The sequence below is a fragment of the Vulpes lagopus genome, chromosome 6, assembly GCF_018345385.1.
Source record: "Vulpes lagopus strain Blue_001 chromosome 6, ASM1834538v1, whole genome shotgun sequence".
NCBI lineage: Eukaryota > Metazoa > Chordata > Mammalia > Carnivora > Canidae > Vulpes > Vulpes lagopus.
Window position 1 is genome coordinate 12,814,034 of NC_054829.1, and position 20,833 is coordinate 12,834,866.

Genomic DNA, 20,833 nt, shown 5'->3' on the forward strand with positions numbered 1-20,833 from the left:
TCACTCCAGCGTGAGATGAGGGACGCAGACAGTGTCGTAGACGATCAAACAATGTGAAGATGGAGGAATTCACTTGTTAACCTCTGATTACATATTATTGTTTAATGTTTTTTGTTTTTTTTAATTGTTTAATGTTAAAAAAAAATAAAGACATTAAAATCCTGACGAACATAGAAATGCTTTTCACAGAAAGTTTAAAATCCTGCATGATCCACCCGTCAAACATGTTCTTTGTGCGCCTATTAACACATCTGATACTATCGTTCAAAAAAAAAAATAGGCTTGTTCTTCAGTCTGCAATGTGCGATTCTCCCCAAGCATCTGTTCTCACAAACACCTCAGTTTACTTGTTTCTTTTGAAAGCTGCAAGGGTCTGTTCCATGAACGAGCCGGATGTACTAAGTGATCCCTTTTTGATGGACATGGACTTCTCTCCTGTTTTCCTCTATCACGGATGATGCTGCAATAGTTCTTGCACGTGCATGGTTTTGCACGGTTGTGCATTTCTGGACAACAAATCCCCGTGGGAAGGGATTTTATTTAGCAATATTTATTTTAACTTAAATAAATATTGCTAAACATTCCTTCTTGAATGACAGGACTTACTGACACTCCCATCCACATAGAACGGGAGTGCTTCTTTCTTTACATCTTCATCTGCACCGGGTTTTCACCAAGCTTTGAAATTTGGGAGCTAAATATTTTTGAAGAGACAGTGTTATCATTTGGGACAATTTAAGTTCATTTTTCACATTTGTTATCTCTCTTTGTTATCTCCCACAAAGACTTTAAAGGTATGGTTACATTTAAGACAGGCATTTCTTTTAAAGGGTTTCATTTTTGGAAACCTGAGGCCCACATCTAGTTTCTCCCCAATCTTTTTTCCTGTGTTCCCTGCTGGAGCGGACTTGTTCTCTGGCCCCTGGCCCACAGGCTGTTGTTGAAGTAGAGGCGTTGGTCTTCTCAGGGCTATTGATAGGGGGACATAGCCCATCCCCAAGGCCCCACACCTTGATGAGGGCCAGGGCTGAAGAGACTTTGTGAAGCTGGCTGATTTTTTTTTAAGCTAAGCGCCCCCTTAAAGCGGGCTTCCCCCAGCAGGCTTTAGAGCACACATTTCCTAACCCAGATGGCCTCGCTAGCCTGGACACCTGGCTGGGGGAATGAGCCGGCACCCCCTGCGTCCGTATTAGTGCTGCTTCCGTGATGGTGCTGATGGTCTCAGCTGTGCACATTCCGCCTTCCCCCAGGAATGCTGGGGAGATGGAGATGGGTTTGGCCAAGGAGCCTTTCCATGGTGGCTCCGCTCAAGCACCAGTTAAGCCAAGGGTGGATAAATGATCCTTCCTTGGAAGGTCAGTGTTGTTGGGATGCCCTCTTTTTAAAGCTAAATTAAGAAGAAGCAAGATCAAAAAAAAAAAAAAAGAAGAAGAAGCAAGATCATCTCTAGAAAAAATAGTGCAGTGACCATGTTCTGGGTGTTCTCAGTCTGTTCTTTCTGCCTTTCTGTGTCCCAGCCCCTTAGGGACACACCCCGATAACATCCCTTTATGCCCCCTTGAGGGGCATGTGGATCCCTGCTTCTCTCCAGCCTGTTCTAGGGAATGACCTCGGTATTAGTCACTTCACACACTAGTGTGAAGGCAGGGCACCTGATTTTAGATATGAGGCAGCAGTACGTGAGGATTGAGCATCAGGTTGAGGCTTTTAAGGTGTGGTTCATTCTTGCTTTCTGAAATCACTCCATCAAAACAGTCCTCTCTTTTGTATCAAACGCCTTCAGAGTGCTGAGATGGTCAGACAAGGCAGACGGTGGAGTAGTCATATTCTCCGGAATCCAAATGATTTGGGAAACTCTGCAGGCCGCAACCGCCCATACCCGAGGGGCGACTTCCGAAAATATATTTTCAGGTATTTAAATGGTCTTTTAATTTAAACCATATAGTAGTATATCCACACCCACAGGCCTTCACAATTTTTCCAATGGGTAGTGAAAATGGAGCAAAAAAAGTGAATCTGAAGTGTTAAGGCAGGCAGGGGTGGTGAAGATTTCACTTGTGGGACTGTCCCCCTCAAGCTACAGTAATTCCCCAGAACACACACAAGGACTTGGCGTCATCCCATATATATCCTGGCCTGTTCTCAGGCTGACGCCTGTGTGGTGACACAGCACTGACAGGTAACACGATGAATTGAAAACATATCAATCCAAAGGCCAGCTCAAGGGAAGCCTTGTTAAACTAGAACGTGGTCTGGAAGCTCCGTTTCCAGAACTGTCGGCTGAGGGAGAGGACATGGGTGGCCCAGTGGTCATTTTTAGGGTGAAGGCCCTGATGTGAGGAATTACATTTCCTGACAACGAGGCAGGATATTCAGAACATCATGTTACGTGATGGGCTTCACCTTCCCCGACAGAGGATGGGCTTCACCATAGAATGGCTCCCGGGGTCGGATTGATGGCAGAGAGCTGGCTGCCTCACCCTGCACATCTGTGGATGACGTCAGCATCCTGGCATTGACGGCGACGTGAGAGCTACCCTGTGTAAAGTTGGTATCTGTTTGGGGATTATTCAATCACCGGTGGCTTTCTCCCTCCTTCTGTCTTGGCCTTGGCTGGTCAGCGTGAGCTTTCTATTTGCAAAATCCTGGGCTTCTCATTATGAAACAGACCTTAGGATTCATCCAGTTGGCCCAAATGCAAAATTGGAAAACTGAGATATCCCTCCTTAAGCCGTTGTTGCCTCTGGGCCATATGCAATGTCCCGTAGATACCAAGGAAGGAGAAGCTAGCCCCGAGGGACTTTTCTGGCATGCTGCATGTTCAGATTCCTTTAACAGGCAAGCCCAGAAAGTTATTTCTGTCAAAGGCACGGGGTACAAAATTTTAAGAAGATAAAATATACAATATTCATCTTCTTAGCTGAAAAGAACATTGGAGAAGAGCTGTTCCTGCCTCCACTGTCAGAAAAAGATACTGAAGTCCAGAGTGGTTCCAGGGTTCATCCAAGGGGATGGGGTTTTAAAGCAGACTTAGAATGGGGTTGGGTTGGGCTTCAGGGAATTGATGAAGTTTCAGCCTGGGGTGTTAACCAAGGAGGAGGAGAAAGAATAAAAAGGATGAGAGAGGGGAGTCCTGCCCCTAAGGCACCTGGGAGAGAAGGCATAGATGGCAGCCACAGGCCAAGAGGACCTTTACAGATCTGTCCCTCGGTGGGCAGATGCTAGAGGCATCCTTACTCATAATGCTCTTGGCCTGACCTGCTCCTCCATGAAGCTGTGATAGCAGGAGCTCAGTAAGATCTTGCAGAATGCATTTCATTAAGTCTAGAAACATCTCTGTGGAGGTTGGGAGATTGTGAGGATGCCATGAAATGGGCCAGAGCTGAGTCTGTCCGGGGGCTCTCATACGCGGGAGTGGTTGCTCCCTGGCTCAGTGATGCAACAGTGGGGAGAGTCAAGAGCTGCGGGAGGCCTCCTCTGGCCAGCTGAGGGCCCAAGCAATCGCCCACACAGGGCAGAAAGTGGAGTAGACCCAGCCTGTGGCTCTGCGCCCTTGGAACAAGCAGATCCTGCTGTCAAAGTGGCACCATCACTGGCTTAAGAAGAAGGGTCATGGCCAGTGTGCCTCTAGTGGCCAGGATGCCCTCATATTAGTTCTCTGCTCTGTCCACTTGCTGGACCCCCCACCTTGATCCCCTTCCCCCATAGTCCATTCCCCTTAACTCAAGAAATCTGACTTTTAGGCCAACTGGATTTCCTTAGAGGGCTGGCTTTCTGGCTCCCCCATGATCCCGTCTCCCCCAAGAGACCTCCTGATGGCAAACTCCCTTAGAGTTGCTGAAGGAGGCAGAAGTCCATGGGCAAAGCGATCCGGATCCCTGTGGTGAATTGGCTGAGCCTCGTACGCATATGGGGTTGTAGGTCTGGCAAAGCCACAGTTCCAAAAGAGAACGCAAAAGGTCCTATAAGTTGGCCTCCTGCCCCCAAAAACGTGGTAATTCCAAATGTCACCTTGGCATTTTCTTCTCAAATAAATTCTGTCTTGTTCATATCACAAGGAAACTGGAAACATGGACTTGAGAACTTCTGTGTTTATTTCTCAGTCCTCTGATTGACTTGCTGGGTGACATGTTGAACTATTACATTTCTTTCGTGGATAAATGTGAACATGAGCTTTGAGATTTTTATCTGTTGAGGACTGGAGGCCTGTGGTTTATTTGGAGTCAAAGAAAAGTATTTGGACTTCGGTATTTTGCGTGTGTATGTTTGTGTGTGTTTATAAAAATAGGATATAAGGCAAAGAGTAGCTTAATATTATTGGATGGTAAAGAGCCATATGGATTTGAAAAAAAAATTCACAGATGATTTAGAAGGTTGATAATGTTGCCGTCAGAAACCAAGGCGCGGGGAGGATTTGGATAGAAGTGCTGTGTCCGATTGCTAAGAAAACAGAAGGTGTGATGCTTTGGAGAGGTGCTTTGCCTCTTAGGAGACATGAATGATTTTTGCACTTCAGTTCTTTGTAGTATTCTCATGCAACACAGGAGAGATGCAGGGAAAAAAAAACCCATCTTGAAGATGGAGAAATAAAGACACAGAAGGTAATGTTGCTGCAGGAATTCTGGGACAGAGGTGAAATTTGAATCCAGAGCTTCTTGCGTCTCGGGCTGCAGCACGGAAGGCCTCATGGAGCAGGGGTGTGTGTAGGTGTTGAGCACCCTTCATCGCCGAGATGCTGGCTTCTGCGAGACTCCAGGTGACCACTGGCCCTGGGAGGCAGGAGCCTGGGGCTTTCTGGATCAGGATCTACACACAGCTGTCTTCATTTTCACAAATGACCTCCTTGACCTCTGGGGTGGAGGGAATGATGGATTGAAACACTCTGATGGACGTACGCATTTGGAATTTGTTGTGCTGATGTGTATTAGGAAGAGAACAAACCTCTTCCTAAGAAATGTATGTTAAAGGTGTGTTTGGGAGGTGAATCTTTAATGCACATGGAGCTGAAAAAAACATTTATTTTATTTTTTACTTATTTATTTTTTTGGAAAAAAAACATTTAGAAAGTACTATGGACTTTTAATAAACTGTGGATATTTATAGACAAGTCAACTAAAACAGACGTGGTGCCAGGGACACAGAGTTGGTTTGGGTTTTTGCTGTGTCCTGGGTGATGGGGGATGTTTCCTGGTTTGGGAGGTGGAAATGGGAGGGTTGGTAGTTCTCCGGTATTCGGTACCATGCTGTCGTTTTCAACAGAGAGGATGTCAGAGGGAGAGTGATCAAAGTTCAGAAAGATACTCTCTGAACTGTGTGGGGTTGCTGGATAGCACGTGAGCTTCAAGTCCCCTTAATTCCTCATTAAAACACCTACTTGAGGGATTCTGCATTTTCCCCTTGACTCACGTGCTCACGCCATGGAAAAGCTCATGCTTTTCCATCTCCTTGGTCATAGGTTGAAGATATAAGTTAGGATCACCTTTCTGGAGAGCCGTTTGGCAGTAGGGATCCAAGGCCTTACAATGTGAGTACTCCAACCCGGCGATTGCACTTTTGGGACTTCACACCGTGCAGGAGTGAGGCCGTGCATCCGACACGGTTCACAGTAGCAGAACACTGGAGATGTGAGTGTCCAGCAGAATGAGCGGGGCTGAGTTCCTGGTTACCCCACATAAGGCTCTCCAGGCATCCACTCATTCTGCATTGTTTATTAAGCACCTCCTGTGTGCCAGACCCACAGAAGGGGTGATGTCAAGGCTGACACGGCTTCAGCCCACCTGAAGCTCAAAATTTTATTGCAGCAACAGATTTCGTATAGCGTGAAGCAGAAAAAGGAAAAAGAAAAAGAAAACGGGCCCAAAGTGTTTTGACAGTGTGCTCTCACGTCCGTTGTATGAATAGAAAAACCTGGAAGACAGTCTGAATGAACAGAGGCCTAGAAGCTTTGGGCAGTGGCCATATATCCATGCATATTTTTTCCCCTTCAAATTCTTCTCTAGTTTGCAAGTTTTCCACAGTGACCATTATGATTTTTATACGTTTTTTCTTTTAATGTGCCTTGGACGATAGAGAAAAAGAAGTGAGCAGACCTGGATTCTAGATTCAGCTCTTCCTTAAACATGCGGTGAGCTCTTGAGCAAGCCAGAGAAGCCTGGGGCGCAGTCTGGGGAGAGAGGCCTCTGAGGCTTGCAGCCTGCGGTTCCCAGATCCCAAGCTCTCGTCTCCTCTGAGGACACTGGGGGATTGTGCCGCACGGTTGGCAGCCTGGGAGCTTTCCCAGGAGGCAGGACTGCGGCCAGGCTGCTGACGCCCCAGTCCCCGGGCACCCTTTTGGATGTCCTGGGTTCTGGTCCTCTAGGAATCTGGGGTGTGCTCAGAGGAGGAAAAGGAGTTTGTGTATCAGGCGTATGTAATTAAATTAAGGAAGTGCCTCTAACCTTGCAAATGAACATCGACTTGGATTATCTCAGCCAAATGTCACCGCACCCCAAGAAAACAGGTGACGGCAGCTCCACTGAGTGAGCCGTGTCTGGGGCCAGTTATGGTGTGCGAAGCATTTTGCGGACATTTTCCTAGTTGAGGCTCCTGGCAACACCCCTGAAGTGGGTGCTCATCACCCCTGTTTTATAGGTGGGGACCTTCCACTCAGAAAGCAGGTAACCGGGGATCCCTGGGTGGCTCAGAGGTTTAGCGTCTGCCTTTGGCCCAGGGCACGATCCTGGAGTCCCGGGATCGAGTCCCACATCGGGCTCTCGGCGTGGGCCTGCTTCTCCCTCCTCCTGTGTCTCTGCCTCTCTCTCTCTATGTCTATCATAAATAAATAAATCTTAAAAAAAAAGAAAAAAGAAAAAGAAAGAAAGCAGGTAACCTGAGCAGGCCACTCTGGGAGAAGGGGCTGGGAATCCAGTGCCGCTCTCTGTGCTCTGAAGCGGCGTCTCTAACCTCCCCTGGGTTGTGCCTCCCACTCCGAGAGGCGTCTCTAACCTCCCCTGGGTTGTGCCTCCCGCTCCGAGAGGCGGGCTGTATCGTTGCAGACCCGCAGGTGTCGACAGCTAGGCGGTGTGTGAGGGGCAGGGTGCTGGTGGCCTCAGGGGGGCCGACTCTCAGATTGGGCACAGTCCTATTTTTGTTGCAACCGGATGCAGAGCCGGCTATTCTTAGCTGCCTTTTCTGGGAGGGTTATAAACGAGGAAATTGGGGTTCCATGCACGCACATACACACACTCAGAAAGTCTAACCTCCCTGTGATAGCTGTAGTAACCTTTCCTCCTGCTTTGTGATTGGAAGTCAGAAGCCAACTATTAAAACCTCATCATAAAGAATGGGAATAGAATAGAATAGAATAGAATAGAATAGAATAGAATAGAATAGAATAGAATAGAATAGAACAGAATAAATAAAATAAAACCTCATCATATACCTGTGTCTCACCAAAGAGTGAAACCTTATATCAAGTCCTGACCTTTGTTGTTTGACTGTTATTCTTGAAATAGTTTCCTTGCAGGTTCCAGCTTTGCTTATTTAGTAGGTTTTTTTTTTAAAATTTTTTGAATGAGACATCGGGGAGGTATGGGGGACACACAGGTTGGAAACTTTAAAATGATGAAACTTTAAGATGAAGAGAAAGAATTGTTTCTTTACCCCCCATTGAAACAATGTTTCCATCGATATGATAGATACTATTTCCTGTGTTTCAATTTCAGTTCTTCTGTAGCTCAGATTCTTCTGATTCATCCTATATACCAGTGTCTCTAAAATACGGCTTTCATGTTATCATCTCCTCCTTCACCTAGAACATTCAGTGTCTCCCCATTGTCTCGGATAAAATACAAACTTGTAGGTTTTTTTTTTCTTTTTTAAAGATTTTATTTATTCATGAGAGAGACAGAGAGAGGGGGGCGGGCAGAGACACAGGCAGAGGGAGAAGCACGCTTCATGCAGGGAGCCCGACGTGGGACTCGATCCCGGGTCTCCAGGATCACGCCCTGGGCTGAAGGTGGCGCTAAACCACTGAGCCACCCAGGGATCCCTCCAACTAGTAGGTTTTGAACTCATGTTCCTTCTTCATCTGTCTGCAACCTTGCGTTTCCAGGGCCATCCTCCCAGTTATTCCCAGGAGTGATCTTGCTCACACGAACCGGTGTCTCCGGCACGGCTCCCTGAAGATACCCTTGGCTTTTCTCACTTTGAGCATTTGTTTTATTGCTCAGTGCAGGAGAGAACCAAGTAGAAAGTTCTCCTTTCCTTTTTCCTTTTTCTGAAGTCTTCCCCTTTCTTTCAGGCACTAGTCACATTTTCCTTTCTTTAAAACAAAAACAAACAACAAAAATGAGTAAACATTCCTTGAACATCCCAGCCTGGGGTGGCCCGAGGTACGCGATCACTCATTCTCTGCAGTTGGGGGCACATGGCCTGTGGGGCTAGACCAGCTCAGCACCTGCCCGTCACAGGGGCCCCACGGGCACCCAGTGAAAACAGTATGTACTGAACTGCTGGCTAACAAGCTTCCTGTCCCGGCCACAAAATACTGCTGCACCAAGACAGGACCTCTTACCCTTCTGAAAACAAATAGTAATTCTTCTTGTCGTGTGTGTATGTGTGTGTGTGTGTGTTCAAAATGCATATGTTGGGGGGGGGGGTATTAGCTAACTATTTGTCATGCATTTGCCACCCATGACTAATCCTATTATATGAATGAGATGGAAGCCCAGAGGTGAAAATACTTGTGTGACCTCACAAAGCTGAGCCTGTCAGTAGAACCAGCCCTTGAACCCACATTTCCTTCTGCTCACTTAGGAGGCCACTGTTCCTTTTAAACCATGAGTCATAGGCCGTCAGGAACTTCTGTAAATATTCTGATGGCTTTTGTCATCCTCCCTTTTTCTCGCTAAAGGGCCAGATAGTAAACATTTTAGGCTCTGCAGGCTATGTGGTTTCTATTGCAAGTCCTCAACTCTGGCCCTCTGGTGGGAAAGCAGCCATGGGCACTGCGTAACCCAGCGGGTGGGGCTGTGTTCCAATAAAATTTTATTTACGAAAACAGGCAGTGGATTGGATTTGGCCTGCGGGTTATAGGTTGCTGACCCCCTGCTAGAGAGATGGTTTTCTTCTCTCTGTTCCTCATATTGGGCTGAAAAGTCAAGTTTAGGCATTAAGGAAATTTCAGTTTGAATTCTGAGCAGGCCCGGCCATAAAGTATAGGCCAATATGTAAATTATGTCCGTGGCTGGGAAGGCTGGCTGGTTAGGGATAAACTGGGAAGTTGCAGATGTTCAAGGGAAAGACTGTGTACCCAACTAGCAGTAGACAGCAGGTCATTCCAGGAACACAGGTGTTGGTCTCAAGGGGGAACAACTCTCAGCATTCGGGGCTGTGCTAACCAGCATGGGGGTGCTCTCCACTGTAGAGCTGCACTATCTCCCCACACAACCAGACTGTTCTGTCATGCCCAAAGCTTTCACCTGTAGCCCACAGGCTGTCCCATTGCTCCCATCTGAATGTGGACCCCAAGAAAAGTCACAGTCATGACAGATGTCTTACAGTGAGCTCCCTGGTCATATCATCACCCACTGTTTGTATTGGTGGCAGAGTGGAGTGATCCAACTGCATGGACATAAAGGTGTATCATAGGGAATTGTTACTAGGAATGGCTGATACCCCTGTCCTGAAAGGAACAGGTGGGTTTGGGGGAAGAAAGTCTTAAAAACTAAGACTTAGTGTAGCCCCATGACTCCCTCCTGAGAACACATGCACACTCCAAGGGCAGCCCCCCCGACCCCCAATAGTGCTTTATCATTAGGGTTGGCAAGTTTATCCTGGTTCTGAGCGGGGAGAGCTATTTGCCCTTTTATTTCAACAGAGACTATGTGAGGCCCAAAACTGAGAACACAGACGTTTTCCCATCTTCAAGGAGTTGTAGAAAGTTATCAGGAAATCTTGATTAATCCCAGAAAAGGATTTTGATGTTTTTTTTTTTTTATTTTTTTCTGAATTGAAGTATTGTCGACACACAGTGTAACAAAGCTTCGGGTGTACAACATAGTGATTCCACGTTTTGCTGTGCTCACCCCAAGTGTAGAAGAATTTCTGTGGCTTCTTAGTAGCTTCAACTACAAAGAAAGAAAAGGAAGAGATGTTTGATCTTTACGCTTAGGAGAAAAACGCCCTGGTTTTAGGCAGTTCACATAAATCCTGAGCAGGTAATTCTTTAGGTTGGCTCTTACCTGTTGTTCTATTATAATTCTCTTTATTTTCTACATAATAATAGTAAACACTTGCAGGGCATTTAGCCTGTGCCCTGCATGCCTGTAGATGCTCTACATAGGTCTATGTAATCCTCCTGGCAGCCCTAGGTCAGTGGTATTACATCCCCATTTTACAGGCGAGGACAGGAACAGCCTGTGCGCTTACTCATCCTGCTGCCTGCCTCTTGACTTTTATTTATTTATTTACTGGTTAGTTAGTTTTTATTTTCATTCCAGTTAGTTAACAGAAAAAACATGGCATGCTTCATGAATCCACCTGTCATCCTTGCTCAGGGGCCATGCTAATCTGGCCTGGATTGTTCCAGTTTTCTTGTTTGTGCTGCCAAGGGGGCCCTGCCTCTCATCTTTTAAATGGATGTTGCGGCCGGCAAGAGCACAAGTGTATTCCTTCTAAGGGATCCATTCCTTCCAGAGTGGACTGACCAGCCCATCGTTCTATTCCTTACTCAGCAAAGATTCCTTCCCTTGTCTGCCGGGCTGGACTCTGCTTGTCTGGCTTTGCTCAGAAGGTTATGGTGTCTGTCCCAGTGGGTCATTGTGGCTGCCAGCAGTCTTGGGTGAGGTGAAGGAGATCCCCTCTGTTATGTCACCTCTGTGAACCGTCTTCAGCCCAGAGGGGCACACCTGTTTCCCAAGGGCGCACCTGTAAACCAAGCTCACAGGACAGGTGTGGTAAATCAGAAGGCCTGTGTGTTAACTGGCAGTGAGAGAGACTACTGAAGGGGTTTGGTGAACTTGGGAATTGGGAAGGGAAGGTTGGGTGATTTGAATGCTCAGGACCATTGGGAAAGTCAGTGGGCCACAGCGACCTCTCCCTCCCCTGCAGGAGGACACTTAAGTTCTTTAGATTTGTTAGCACAGTACATCCTGAGGCTGGGAAGTGGGTGTCTCTCCTTCTCTGGGACTTTGCATCTGTATACGTCAATCTTGCAGAAGGATGGCCCTTTCTATTCTAGCTGGTGGGGCTAGTAGGGCCAAGCAGAGACCCTGAGGTGAGCAACAATAGTGACCACTGACACTATTTCAATGGTAAAGTCCAAGGTCTTGCGTCCCACTGGTTCCCTGGGCTTCTCACTGCTCCAAGAAGGTAAAGCACACTCTGCCTTGCAATTTCATCTTTCTTTTTTTTTTTTTTAAGTAATCTCTACACTCAACATGGGGCTTGAATGCATGACCCCAAGATCAAGAGTCATGTGCTCCACTAACTGAGCCATCCAGTTGCCCCCACTTGCATCATTTTCATCTTTTAAACATTTTTTTAAATTTTTATTTTTTTTAGAGAGAGAGAGAGGGAGAGGGAGGGAGAATCTGAAGCAGACTCTATACTGAGTGTGGAGCCTTCTCACAACCCTGAAATCAAGACCTGAGCTAAAACCAAGAGCCAGACGCTTAACCACCTGAGCCATGTGGGCTCCTGCCATCATTTTTTGACATCAAATGAGCGGTACCAAAACATAGTGGGTCCTGTTGGGAGTGGGGAGGGCTGATGCAGAGGGTTCAGGTCGCTGGGGAGCAGAGCCTCGCAGGAGGGCCCAAGTTCTTCAGACACAAGACTGAGTCAGCAGGGAGTTCATCAGACAGGAAGCATTGTGCAGATGCTACAGTTGTTCTGAATTGAAGGGAAGACAGGCGGCCAGAGGCTGGGATGGGACCCCTGAGGAAGAGCCACCTGATGGGACCCGTGAGGAAGAGCCACCAGGGCTGAGGAGGAAGGAGAGCTGAGGCTGCAGCTGTTCAAGGCTTCCTTTTCTGCAGTCAGCCCAACGCTCCCTCTTTTCTCCTTGTGTCCCTCCAGCCGTCATCCTTCAGCTCTCAGCAAGACCTGGGCCTGTGGGCCCGCTGTCACCACACCTGTCGCACCATGGCCTCATCAGCATTGCCTGAACCATGAATAACATCAGAGCAGATGACTGGTCACTGACCAAGAGGTCGGGGCCACAGGGTGACCCACTGCAGAGTCCCACTGTTCCCAGTGACAAGGATTAAACCCTCTACCCCGCAGGGAATTGAAATAGGGCTCTTGTCTGCCCTGTGGGCTGGAGATAGCCCCTTCCTCCCCAGCCTTATTCAATTCGGGAGCCTCGTTTAAGAAAAACATGTAAAATTACAAATGATGAAAGAAATGGTGATGCTGAAAGAAAACGTAAACAAGTCTATGTTTAAAAAGCTGGCATCCCAAACATCACAAAATCCAGAAAAATAACACATGATTATTAATCGGCTGTTTCACATATGTCTGCATTTCCTTTTTTTTTTTTTCCCCTACATTTTTTGGGCTGTATGCTCTTTGATCACTTCTTCCTACAACAGTGATTTCAGAATACCATTTTCCCTCCAGATAATAGAAGGGTAATTCACTCATTTCTCTAGCTTGGGTGATTGGGACTTGTTTTCTATTATTGATGGATTAGGGAAAAAAGCTTGTTTGCTTCACAAGTGGTTATTGGTAATGTCATGTAAATTTTTAGGATGATTGTCAAATGTGGGGGCATCTCTCTCTGGTTTTTTTTCCTATATGAGCCATAAGACTTCAGGACATTTAAGTGCTTTTTAAAAAATTTTTATTTTTAATTTTAATTTTAATTTTTATTTTTAGTTTTTTCATTTAAGTGCTTCTGTGCGGTGACAAAGCCTGTGCTCATTCCACACGTCCGGGGTCCTTCAGGGCCGTGTGAACAAGGGGTGCTGATGCCTTAAGCTCCAGTATCTGATGGCAAATCACCCTCCTCGATATAAATGTTACGTAGAACCTATGTGATCATTTTATGTATTGACACTCATCTTTTTAATTTCATAGTTTTAGGATTACTAGAGAAAGTGTTCTCATTGACAATAAATATAATCTTAAATGAATTTGGTATGTGCAGTGCTCACTCCTTCCGTATCATTTGTTAATTGCCTACTCTGATCAACCTACCTCATGTTGATCACTGGGAAGCATTCGACGACATAAAGCAGATAAGACATAGCTCAGTGTCTTCATCTAGTAGCTGTTCAAAAAACAGCCACTAAGGCTCACATTACCCCTTCATTGGCACCTGATTTGGAACTGGGTGCTTGGAGATGTAAAGGTGGGTATTATCCCTCCAGGAGTTAGAGATGGGCCTAATTTTGGGTCCAGCTCCGAGACCAAAGTGGGAGTCAGGGGTTTGTCTCAAGTTATAAATAGAATGGTCCTCGGGGCACCTGGGTAGCTTGGTCGGTTAAATGTCCAACTCCTGATTTTGGCTCAGGTCATGATCTCAGGGTCCTGGGATCAAGCTCCATGTCAGGCTCTGTACTGGATGTGGAACCTGCTTGAGATTCTCTCTTCCTGTGTCCTGCTTCCTCGCTTGCTCTCTCTCTCTCTCTCTCTCTCTCAAAAATAAATAAATAAACCAACAAATAAAGAGAATAAAATATTTAAAAAATACAATGGCCTTCCCTCATTAGCCATGAATTCTCTACAGTTAATCTCTATCCATGAATTCTTCGGTCATCAATAATACTCTATAAACATAGCCACAGTTACATATTAAGCCATACTTTTAAAGAGCTCGATGATAATGTTTAGTTTGCTGTGTCTCCCCCAAATCTTTTGATTCTTACCAAGTTCAGCCACAGAGGTTGTCAAAATATGGTTTTCTATTTTGCAATGTTAAAGACTCTCCTGTGGCAGAAATATCTGTGTACAGGGAGTCAAGAAGCTGGAGTTGCCACAAACTCTGCATGGGTACCTGCTGGGATGCTTTTGGTTGCAAATGACAGCAAAGCCACGTTGAGTGTCCAAAAGACAGAGGGAGTCTCAATACCTAGTGTGTGCACTGGGTCCCAGCTGGGCCTGCTCGTTCTTTCTTTCATGCCCATCCAGGGACCAACCAGCGGGGTCAGTCCCACTTATTCCATGGGACTGGATGTTTGGGGTGCTGTTGAACACTGGCAAGGACACTACCTGTGTGCATTCTGTGACATGTGGGCCCTAAATCACTTCGCTCCTTTGGACTTTATTTGCCTCATTCAATTAGGGGCTCGTCTGACACCATTAGTAAAGCCCTTCCCAAGAGTAACCTTTAAGATTTTATTTTCTGTTTGCATTAATTGGTTTTTGTAATGAATAAACAAATCTTTTCTGGCCAGTGCTGTCAAGCCAAGAATGTAATTAGTAAATAAATAGCTCTGTGTAGATTAAATGATAAGTCAGGGCAGTCAGCCTTAGTGACTTTCTTCCTACTCATGAGTTGTAGATTTTGATCTAGAAAAATGGGCCATAGAGGCTGTGAGGGAAGAGCCTTGGAGCATGGCTGCTAAAACCTGCCCTGACTTAGTAAGCGCCTGACTTCGGAAGGGTATCTGTTGCACAGCAGACGCGACTTGGTTGTTCCTTCACAGGAGATCAGGGAAGGTCTGGACAGGCCTCCTGTTTCTTACCATAACCATTGGAGCTTTGCTCTGATGCCGGTATCGCAAGGAAGCCAGGAAAGGTTGCATTTGGATCCGGAGGGAGCTGGTGTTGGCAGAAGCCAGGAGAACTCTAAATGGCAGTGCAATCAGATCCCTGTGGATAGCTGAGGGTTTCTCGGGACCGAAACCACAGACCTCAGCTTTCTACTCCGTCCACTTTTTACAGAGCCTTTGGCTAGCCCTGAGATGAGATTCCAGTCATGGCAGCAGGAGAGCTTTCAAGGAAGCACAGGGAGGTGGTTCATGACAAAACGAACTCCTCAGCCTCAGTACCCAAATCTAGGTGCCAGAGATGGCAGTGAGCTTTGGGAACAGGTCTCCTCCACGTCTTCAGTGCCCGGGGCTGGGAGAAGATTCCAGAACACCTGTGGGGCCCAGGGCTGCCTCAGTAGTTTTACCCATCTGTCCAGGACCTACGGGGAAAAGTTAATCGGATTGGTAGAGCGGTCAGTCTATTTTCACTGCGACTTGCTGATTTTTGAATGAATTGATAGAGTTGCCAAAGGTTGGTCTGTGCTTTGATCGAATTCTCTGTAATTTAGCTTCTGGAAGATAGTTCTGGGGTGGTGGTCAGCACTGTTTCTAAACTGGCAGGCAATACTCTCTGACTTTGTGTGCAAAGTACAAAAGTGCAGAGCTCGAAAATGGTTTCTAGTGAAATGGAAGCATTAGCTTGAAGGGAAGCTATCAGATCTTGATCTCAGTGGTCATAGCAGATGGAGAAAAGGTTCATTTGTTGGCGTGGGGGAGGTTAGAGTATGGATTGAAGAGAGAGCACATCGTTCTGTGAGTTGCGTAATGGGCACCTCCATAGCACCTTGTTTGTTTCTGAGGATCCATCCGAACGGGAGATGCGGATAGACTTGGAGTTTCGGGCCTGGCCTCTGGAGCTGTCACTGTCATGAGTTACTTGTTGTTGTTGTTGTTGTTGTTGTTTTCATGATCGTCATGCTTTACGATCAGTAGGAGCACGGCGCTGGTGTACCACCACTGCCCTGGGTATTTTGGTATTTTTGTCCCTATGCTTGTCTGTTCAGTGAATGGTGTCTGCGTTCGGTACGAGCCTCAGGGGCTACCCCTGGCAGGACAGAAGGGATGTCATGGTTAGCGGCCCATTTTGCAATATGCGATGCAAAAAAACCAGATGAAACAGTCCCCCACCCCAAAATCTCTAACGAAGAAGCCCAGGATGTAGACTGCAAGCAGCAAGGTACATTTCTGTGATCTTGGAAACTAGGGATGGAGAGCATGCAGAGATTAGAGAACGCAGCGGTGAAGAGTGTGGGCTCTGCAGGCCCCAAACACACGGGGTCTTGCCTTTTCAAGCAAGCACCACTGGCACACGCCTTAATTTCTGGAAGCTCAGGATCCTCGTCTGTAAGAGGATGACCGCACCTCCCTCATCAAGGTAAGTGGAAGGAAGAAATAAATAATGCAGGCAGAGCTCCAGGCGAGTAGGAAGCAGGGGAGAGCTTTTGGCGTTGTGTATGTTTTATGAATCTTTGGATTGCAGGAATTGGGCACTTGGTGTTCATTGTTCCAGCTATTGCTGGGCAGGTGGTCCTCCCTCAGGAAAATAAAGAATAGGGCCGTGTCAGGAGTGTCTGCGGACCAGCCAGGTTTCCCACCCATGGAAGGAGAGGCAAGCTCGCTGGCAGACATGTGATCAACGTGCGGCTTGACTTCAAAGCCGTGTTTGGTCCACACCTTTCCCCAGAGAGGTGGCAGGAATCGAGTTCGCGGAGGGCTTAGAGCAGCCGAGTCTTCAGTGGGATGCCATTTGAGGCTTTTCCATTCCTTTGGTTGGAACCGGGTTTTCACACATGGTGTGATTAAAAAACAACAACGACGACACTGCAAGAACTCTTGCACAGAGGACCAAAGGAATGGCTTCTTAGTAGATACAGAAGGGTGGAGAAAAAAAAAAAAAAGACAAACCACCATGCCAAGCACGTGAAGACCAACCAGATTGCGTCGGTAGGTGGCAAAGTACTTGGCTATAAATATTGCAGGACTCCTCTTTCTCTACTTAAAAGAAAAATTGCTTTGCATTTCAGACGACAGAAATGGCCGGACAAGCCTTTGGTTCGTGTGCAAGAAACTGTGAAAACAACATGAAAGATTTTCCTAAAACGGGGTTTAAGTCAAAGCCCCGGTCTCGATTTGCCTTCCATGCATTATTTCTCATACGTTACGCAAGACTCCCCCAGGCCCCAAACCATTCATTTTTCCTGTAATCTCGAGGTGTGCGCAGGGTCCGACTGAGCTTCAAACCTTTCTGCTTTCACTTTTGGTTAGTTGGAACCCCTATCTGGCGGGATTTGAATATGAGTGTTTTCTGTGGCTTTTCTGTGGCTCCTTTTCAAAGTATTCAAAGCAGTTTAAAAATACAGAATGTTCAGCGATCTGACCAAGAGCTAATGTAAGTACTTATTTGGGGGCTATTTTTAAAAAGATCTCTTAGGGCAGGTTTGAAACTCTTAACTCTGACTCTGTCTTGGAAGTAGCCACGCCGATTAAACAAGGGTCTGAAAAACAGGAGACTAGTCCTCCGCAGTCACAATGCTTTCCGTAGCGACAGTTAGGAGCAAAGAGCACAGTCTAGGGAAACAGAAGAGCCAAAATTATTTAATATTAAACAGGAAACCGACCAGGGGAGCGTGCAGCAACATGGTGGGTTTTCAGCAAATCTGTGGCCGGGTTTGTCCGTAACAAAAAGCCTCAAGGAGAACTTTGATGGTGAGTTTCCATGAAAATCTTCACCAGAACGTGGCCACTGGAAGCAGGTTCTGTATTATAGAGTTTTGAAGCAACCCGTTTCCACCAGAGCCAAAGGAAATTTGGAAGCAAATTGAAAACCTCTCCAAGAGTGGAAAATGCTCTGCACTTGTGTTCCGCCTTTGTGCAGGGCTGTCACTCACCCAACATGTGCATATGAATATTCTTTCTGAAGACCTGGGCTTCATTTTAAGGTCAGCCTTCAATTTCTAGAGAATATAATTTGCTGCTATTTTTAGGGCCTCATGATTGCTCGTAATAACTAATGGAAAAAAAAAAAAACCTCAACAGAGAAATAAATGTGTAACAGCTGTGTCTGCTTAAACTTGATTAAAGGCAGTAAAAAAAAGTAAACAGAAGAATGAATGTGACAATAGACAAGGGGGAGACGAGTATCCCTCTCATTGGGAAAAGTTTTGCAGACATAACTCGTTCTCCTTCGGAGGCTGGCGATGTCTGTGTTTAAAGTTTACTTTACTGTTTGTCTTGAGTGGGATCAGTGTTGTAGTGAATAATTTATAGCCAGCATGAATGAGCTCATTAGTCACCTTTTCAGACTTTAAATGAGTTTTGTGGTTGTCATTACTCGAGCCTTCTGTTCAGCCGCCGAGCAAAATGACAGTTTGGCAGTTGGCTGCCTTGTTGTCGGGCAGCCTGCTCCCCTTCAGGTCTGTGTTGCTTTTGTATTTCATTGAAACCTTTCCTTTCTATCCCGGGGCTGGTCCACGGACTCTCACATTTCAGATGCCTTTTGCACCCCAAGCTTAAAGGAGAAGTTTTTCATGGATTAAAAAAAAAAATCTTTCAGTTGCGTCTGCCACAGAGAATGAAGTGGATGGAGTGAGCTTTTTCCAGCAACTGCTGTGTATTATTCTCTTTGTGCTTGGTTTGATATTCAAGTTATTCAGAAGCAGCAAGCTGGGGAGTCGTTGCTCAGCGCCTGAGCCGGGCACTCACAGGGTGGCAGGCCTTTCGGGGCCAGGGGGTGTCCCTGGTGTGTAGAGGCTGGGAAGGAGGTTTCGGAGCGGGTTTGCATTTTGACAGTCCTGAAAAATCAACATGAGGTGAGTGTGTGGGGATGAAGAAACGGAACTCCAGAAAATCTGCCGGGCCAGATTTCTAGGGCCAACAAAAACCATGTTTTTCCTGCAAAGGGCTGGAGAAGATGACCCTTCAGGATCCCGGCCAGCTGGGGGTCCAGATCGTGGGGCCTGGCCATGACGTCTTCCTCAATTCTCCGTCTTCCCCGTGCAAATCATTGAGAGAAAGCAAACTGTTGCAGCTGCCTGCCCACCGTGCCTTTGGAGGCTTGCCTGGGAGGCTGGTATGTGAGGAAGACGAGCCTGGGCATGCCAGTAGCAGGTGGGATTTCTTTGGAACGGATGTCGTGAGGTTCATCCCTCCCTTTGAACCTGGCCTGGGCCACCTCCGGAGCGCTCTGACGTCCACTCTCTGGGACTGGACTCCATCCGGAAGTCCAAGACACCGTGGCATGCCCACCTCGGGCCTCGGGTAGCCTCTGCTGGCACTCAGGCCGTGTGGAAACTTGCCCGGGGTGTCTCAGCCAATGGCCTGGGCCTCTGTTCTGAGGTCTCGTTGACGTTTGCTGTGAGCAACAGGCACTAATGGCTGCCATCGCCAACGTGGGCAGCGCACCCCCTTCCGGGATCCATATTGTTAGACAGCTGGCCTAGCACTGTGTGAGGCATGTAGGAAAGATGCTCAGTATTCCTCTCTGGAAGAAATGCCAACTTAAAAAGGACGCCTGGTTGTTCAAAGGGGGCCAAATCTTTGAAGCCAGCGATAGTCACATGTCTTTGAGCACGGGGGACTGCGGGGTGTGGGGGGGTACTAGGTGCATGGTGCACCCACAGAGAGACGGCGGTCCACTTGGCCACTTGCTTCCCAGCGCCCACCCCTCATGAGACTGAGTGCTCAGCGTGCACTTGGGCCTCACGGTGGATGGGCATGTTTTGCTTGCACCTGAACCAAAACAGTAAAGGCACGCAGGAGGCTGTTTCGCGAAGGAGGGAGGATTCGAAGCAGAAAGCGTTGGTGAACTGCACGACCTAATAGAGAAGAGCAGCCTCCAGGTTTGCAGTCATCATAAGCTGAAAAGTTGCTCATCCCCCAAGCAGAGTTTTACGCAGCAGGGAAATAAATATATTGGTGATATCTTAACCTAGGCCGTGTGTCCCAGAGACCCTCGTCAAATTCGTAGTTTTTACTTGTGTTTCAAAAAGGCCGTCTTGAAGAGGGGAACTGACTGTCTGCTTTCCCATCCTTCTGAGAAAGTAAAACAAGAGACCTTATTCCTTGGCATGGTTAAGGCTTTGGCAGACTTAGCAACTGCAGCCCCCGAGACCGTGGTACTTGGTGTACTTGGTGAATAGAGGGAAACAATGAGAGCTCTTCACAACTTTGCAGGAGGAGAAGGTTGATGGTGCTACTTTTCTTTGACTCATCTGTGTAGTTATTAGATACCAGCTTGAGAGCAATAAAAAGAAGCTTTTTTTTTTCTTTTTTTTTTTTTCCCTGTTAAGTGATCGATATTTTTGATTACTGCTGTGCCACCTGTGCTATGAGCAGAAGAGAAGTACAAGGCGGGGTCCTTGCCTCTCAAGGCACTTACAATTTGTTTGATGCTCACTATCTAGTTATATATATTTTTTTATTACAAAGATACACCATACCATATTGATTAGGACCCAGGAACATGGAACTTCAGCTTTTCGCAAATAGTGTCTTTTCATTCCGTTTAAAAGTCCCTTTTTCCTTCTTTCTTCTTTATAGCCTGCTCACAGTGTTTCCTCTCTCGAACCCTGCCACTCCTATCCTTCGTGTCCTTGCTACCCCACCCCCCCCCCGCCCATCCCAGGGGTTCTCCAAGAGGAATTCAGATGTTCTGCATGGATCTGAAGCTTCCCTTGGTTCCTACCTGGGACCCGGCTCCAAACTCTGGAGCTAGACTCTGTGGGTTCAAATCCCAGCCCTGTCACTTACCAGCTGTGTGACCTTGGGCAGGTGACTAAACCTCTCTGTGCCTCACGTTCCTCGTTTATAATATGGGCACAATAATATAGTACCCTCCTCACATGGTTAATGTGAGGCTGGAATGAGCCAATATTTGCCAAACCTTGAGATCCTGCCTGGCACTGAATAAGTGCTACCTAAGTGTTTGTTAAATACAGTTGGTCATTATTCATGTATTTATTCCATATTTGCAGATTCATGTACTTGCAAAAAATTACCTGTAACCCCGAAAGTAATGAATAACTCGGGGTGCTTTGATGGTCATTTGTGGACATGCACAGAGTAGCCAAAAATTTTGAATTGCCCCAATGCACACA

General features: G+C 46.8%; 1 protein-coding gene and 1 non-coding gene across 8 annotated transcripts in view; one reads left to right on the plus strand and one right to left on the minus strand.

Moving 5' to 3' along the window:
* The window catches only part of FOXN3 (forkhead box N3), a 391,477-nt gene that overhangs the window by 137,714 nt on the left and 232,930 nt on the right, over window positions 1-20,833 (plus strand). The window contains exon 1 of one of the 7 annotated variants that reach the window (XM_041758149.1): window positions 17,107-17,127. The exons of 5 other annotated variants lie outside the window; for them this stretch is intronic. The gene's annotated coding sequence lies outside the window, so the exon portion shown is untranslated. Of the gene's footprint in view, window positions 1-17,106; window positions 17,128-17,657; window positions 17,678-20,833 lie in introns of those variants that run through there. One more of the 7 variants, XM_041758150.1, reaches the window with a different exon arrangement.
* On the minus strand, window positions 10,494-10,599 carry LOC121494006. The gene has a single exon (XR_005988654.1). It is a non-coding gene; the product is annotated as a U6 spliceosomal RNA (small nuclear RNA).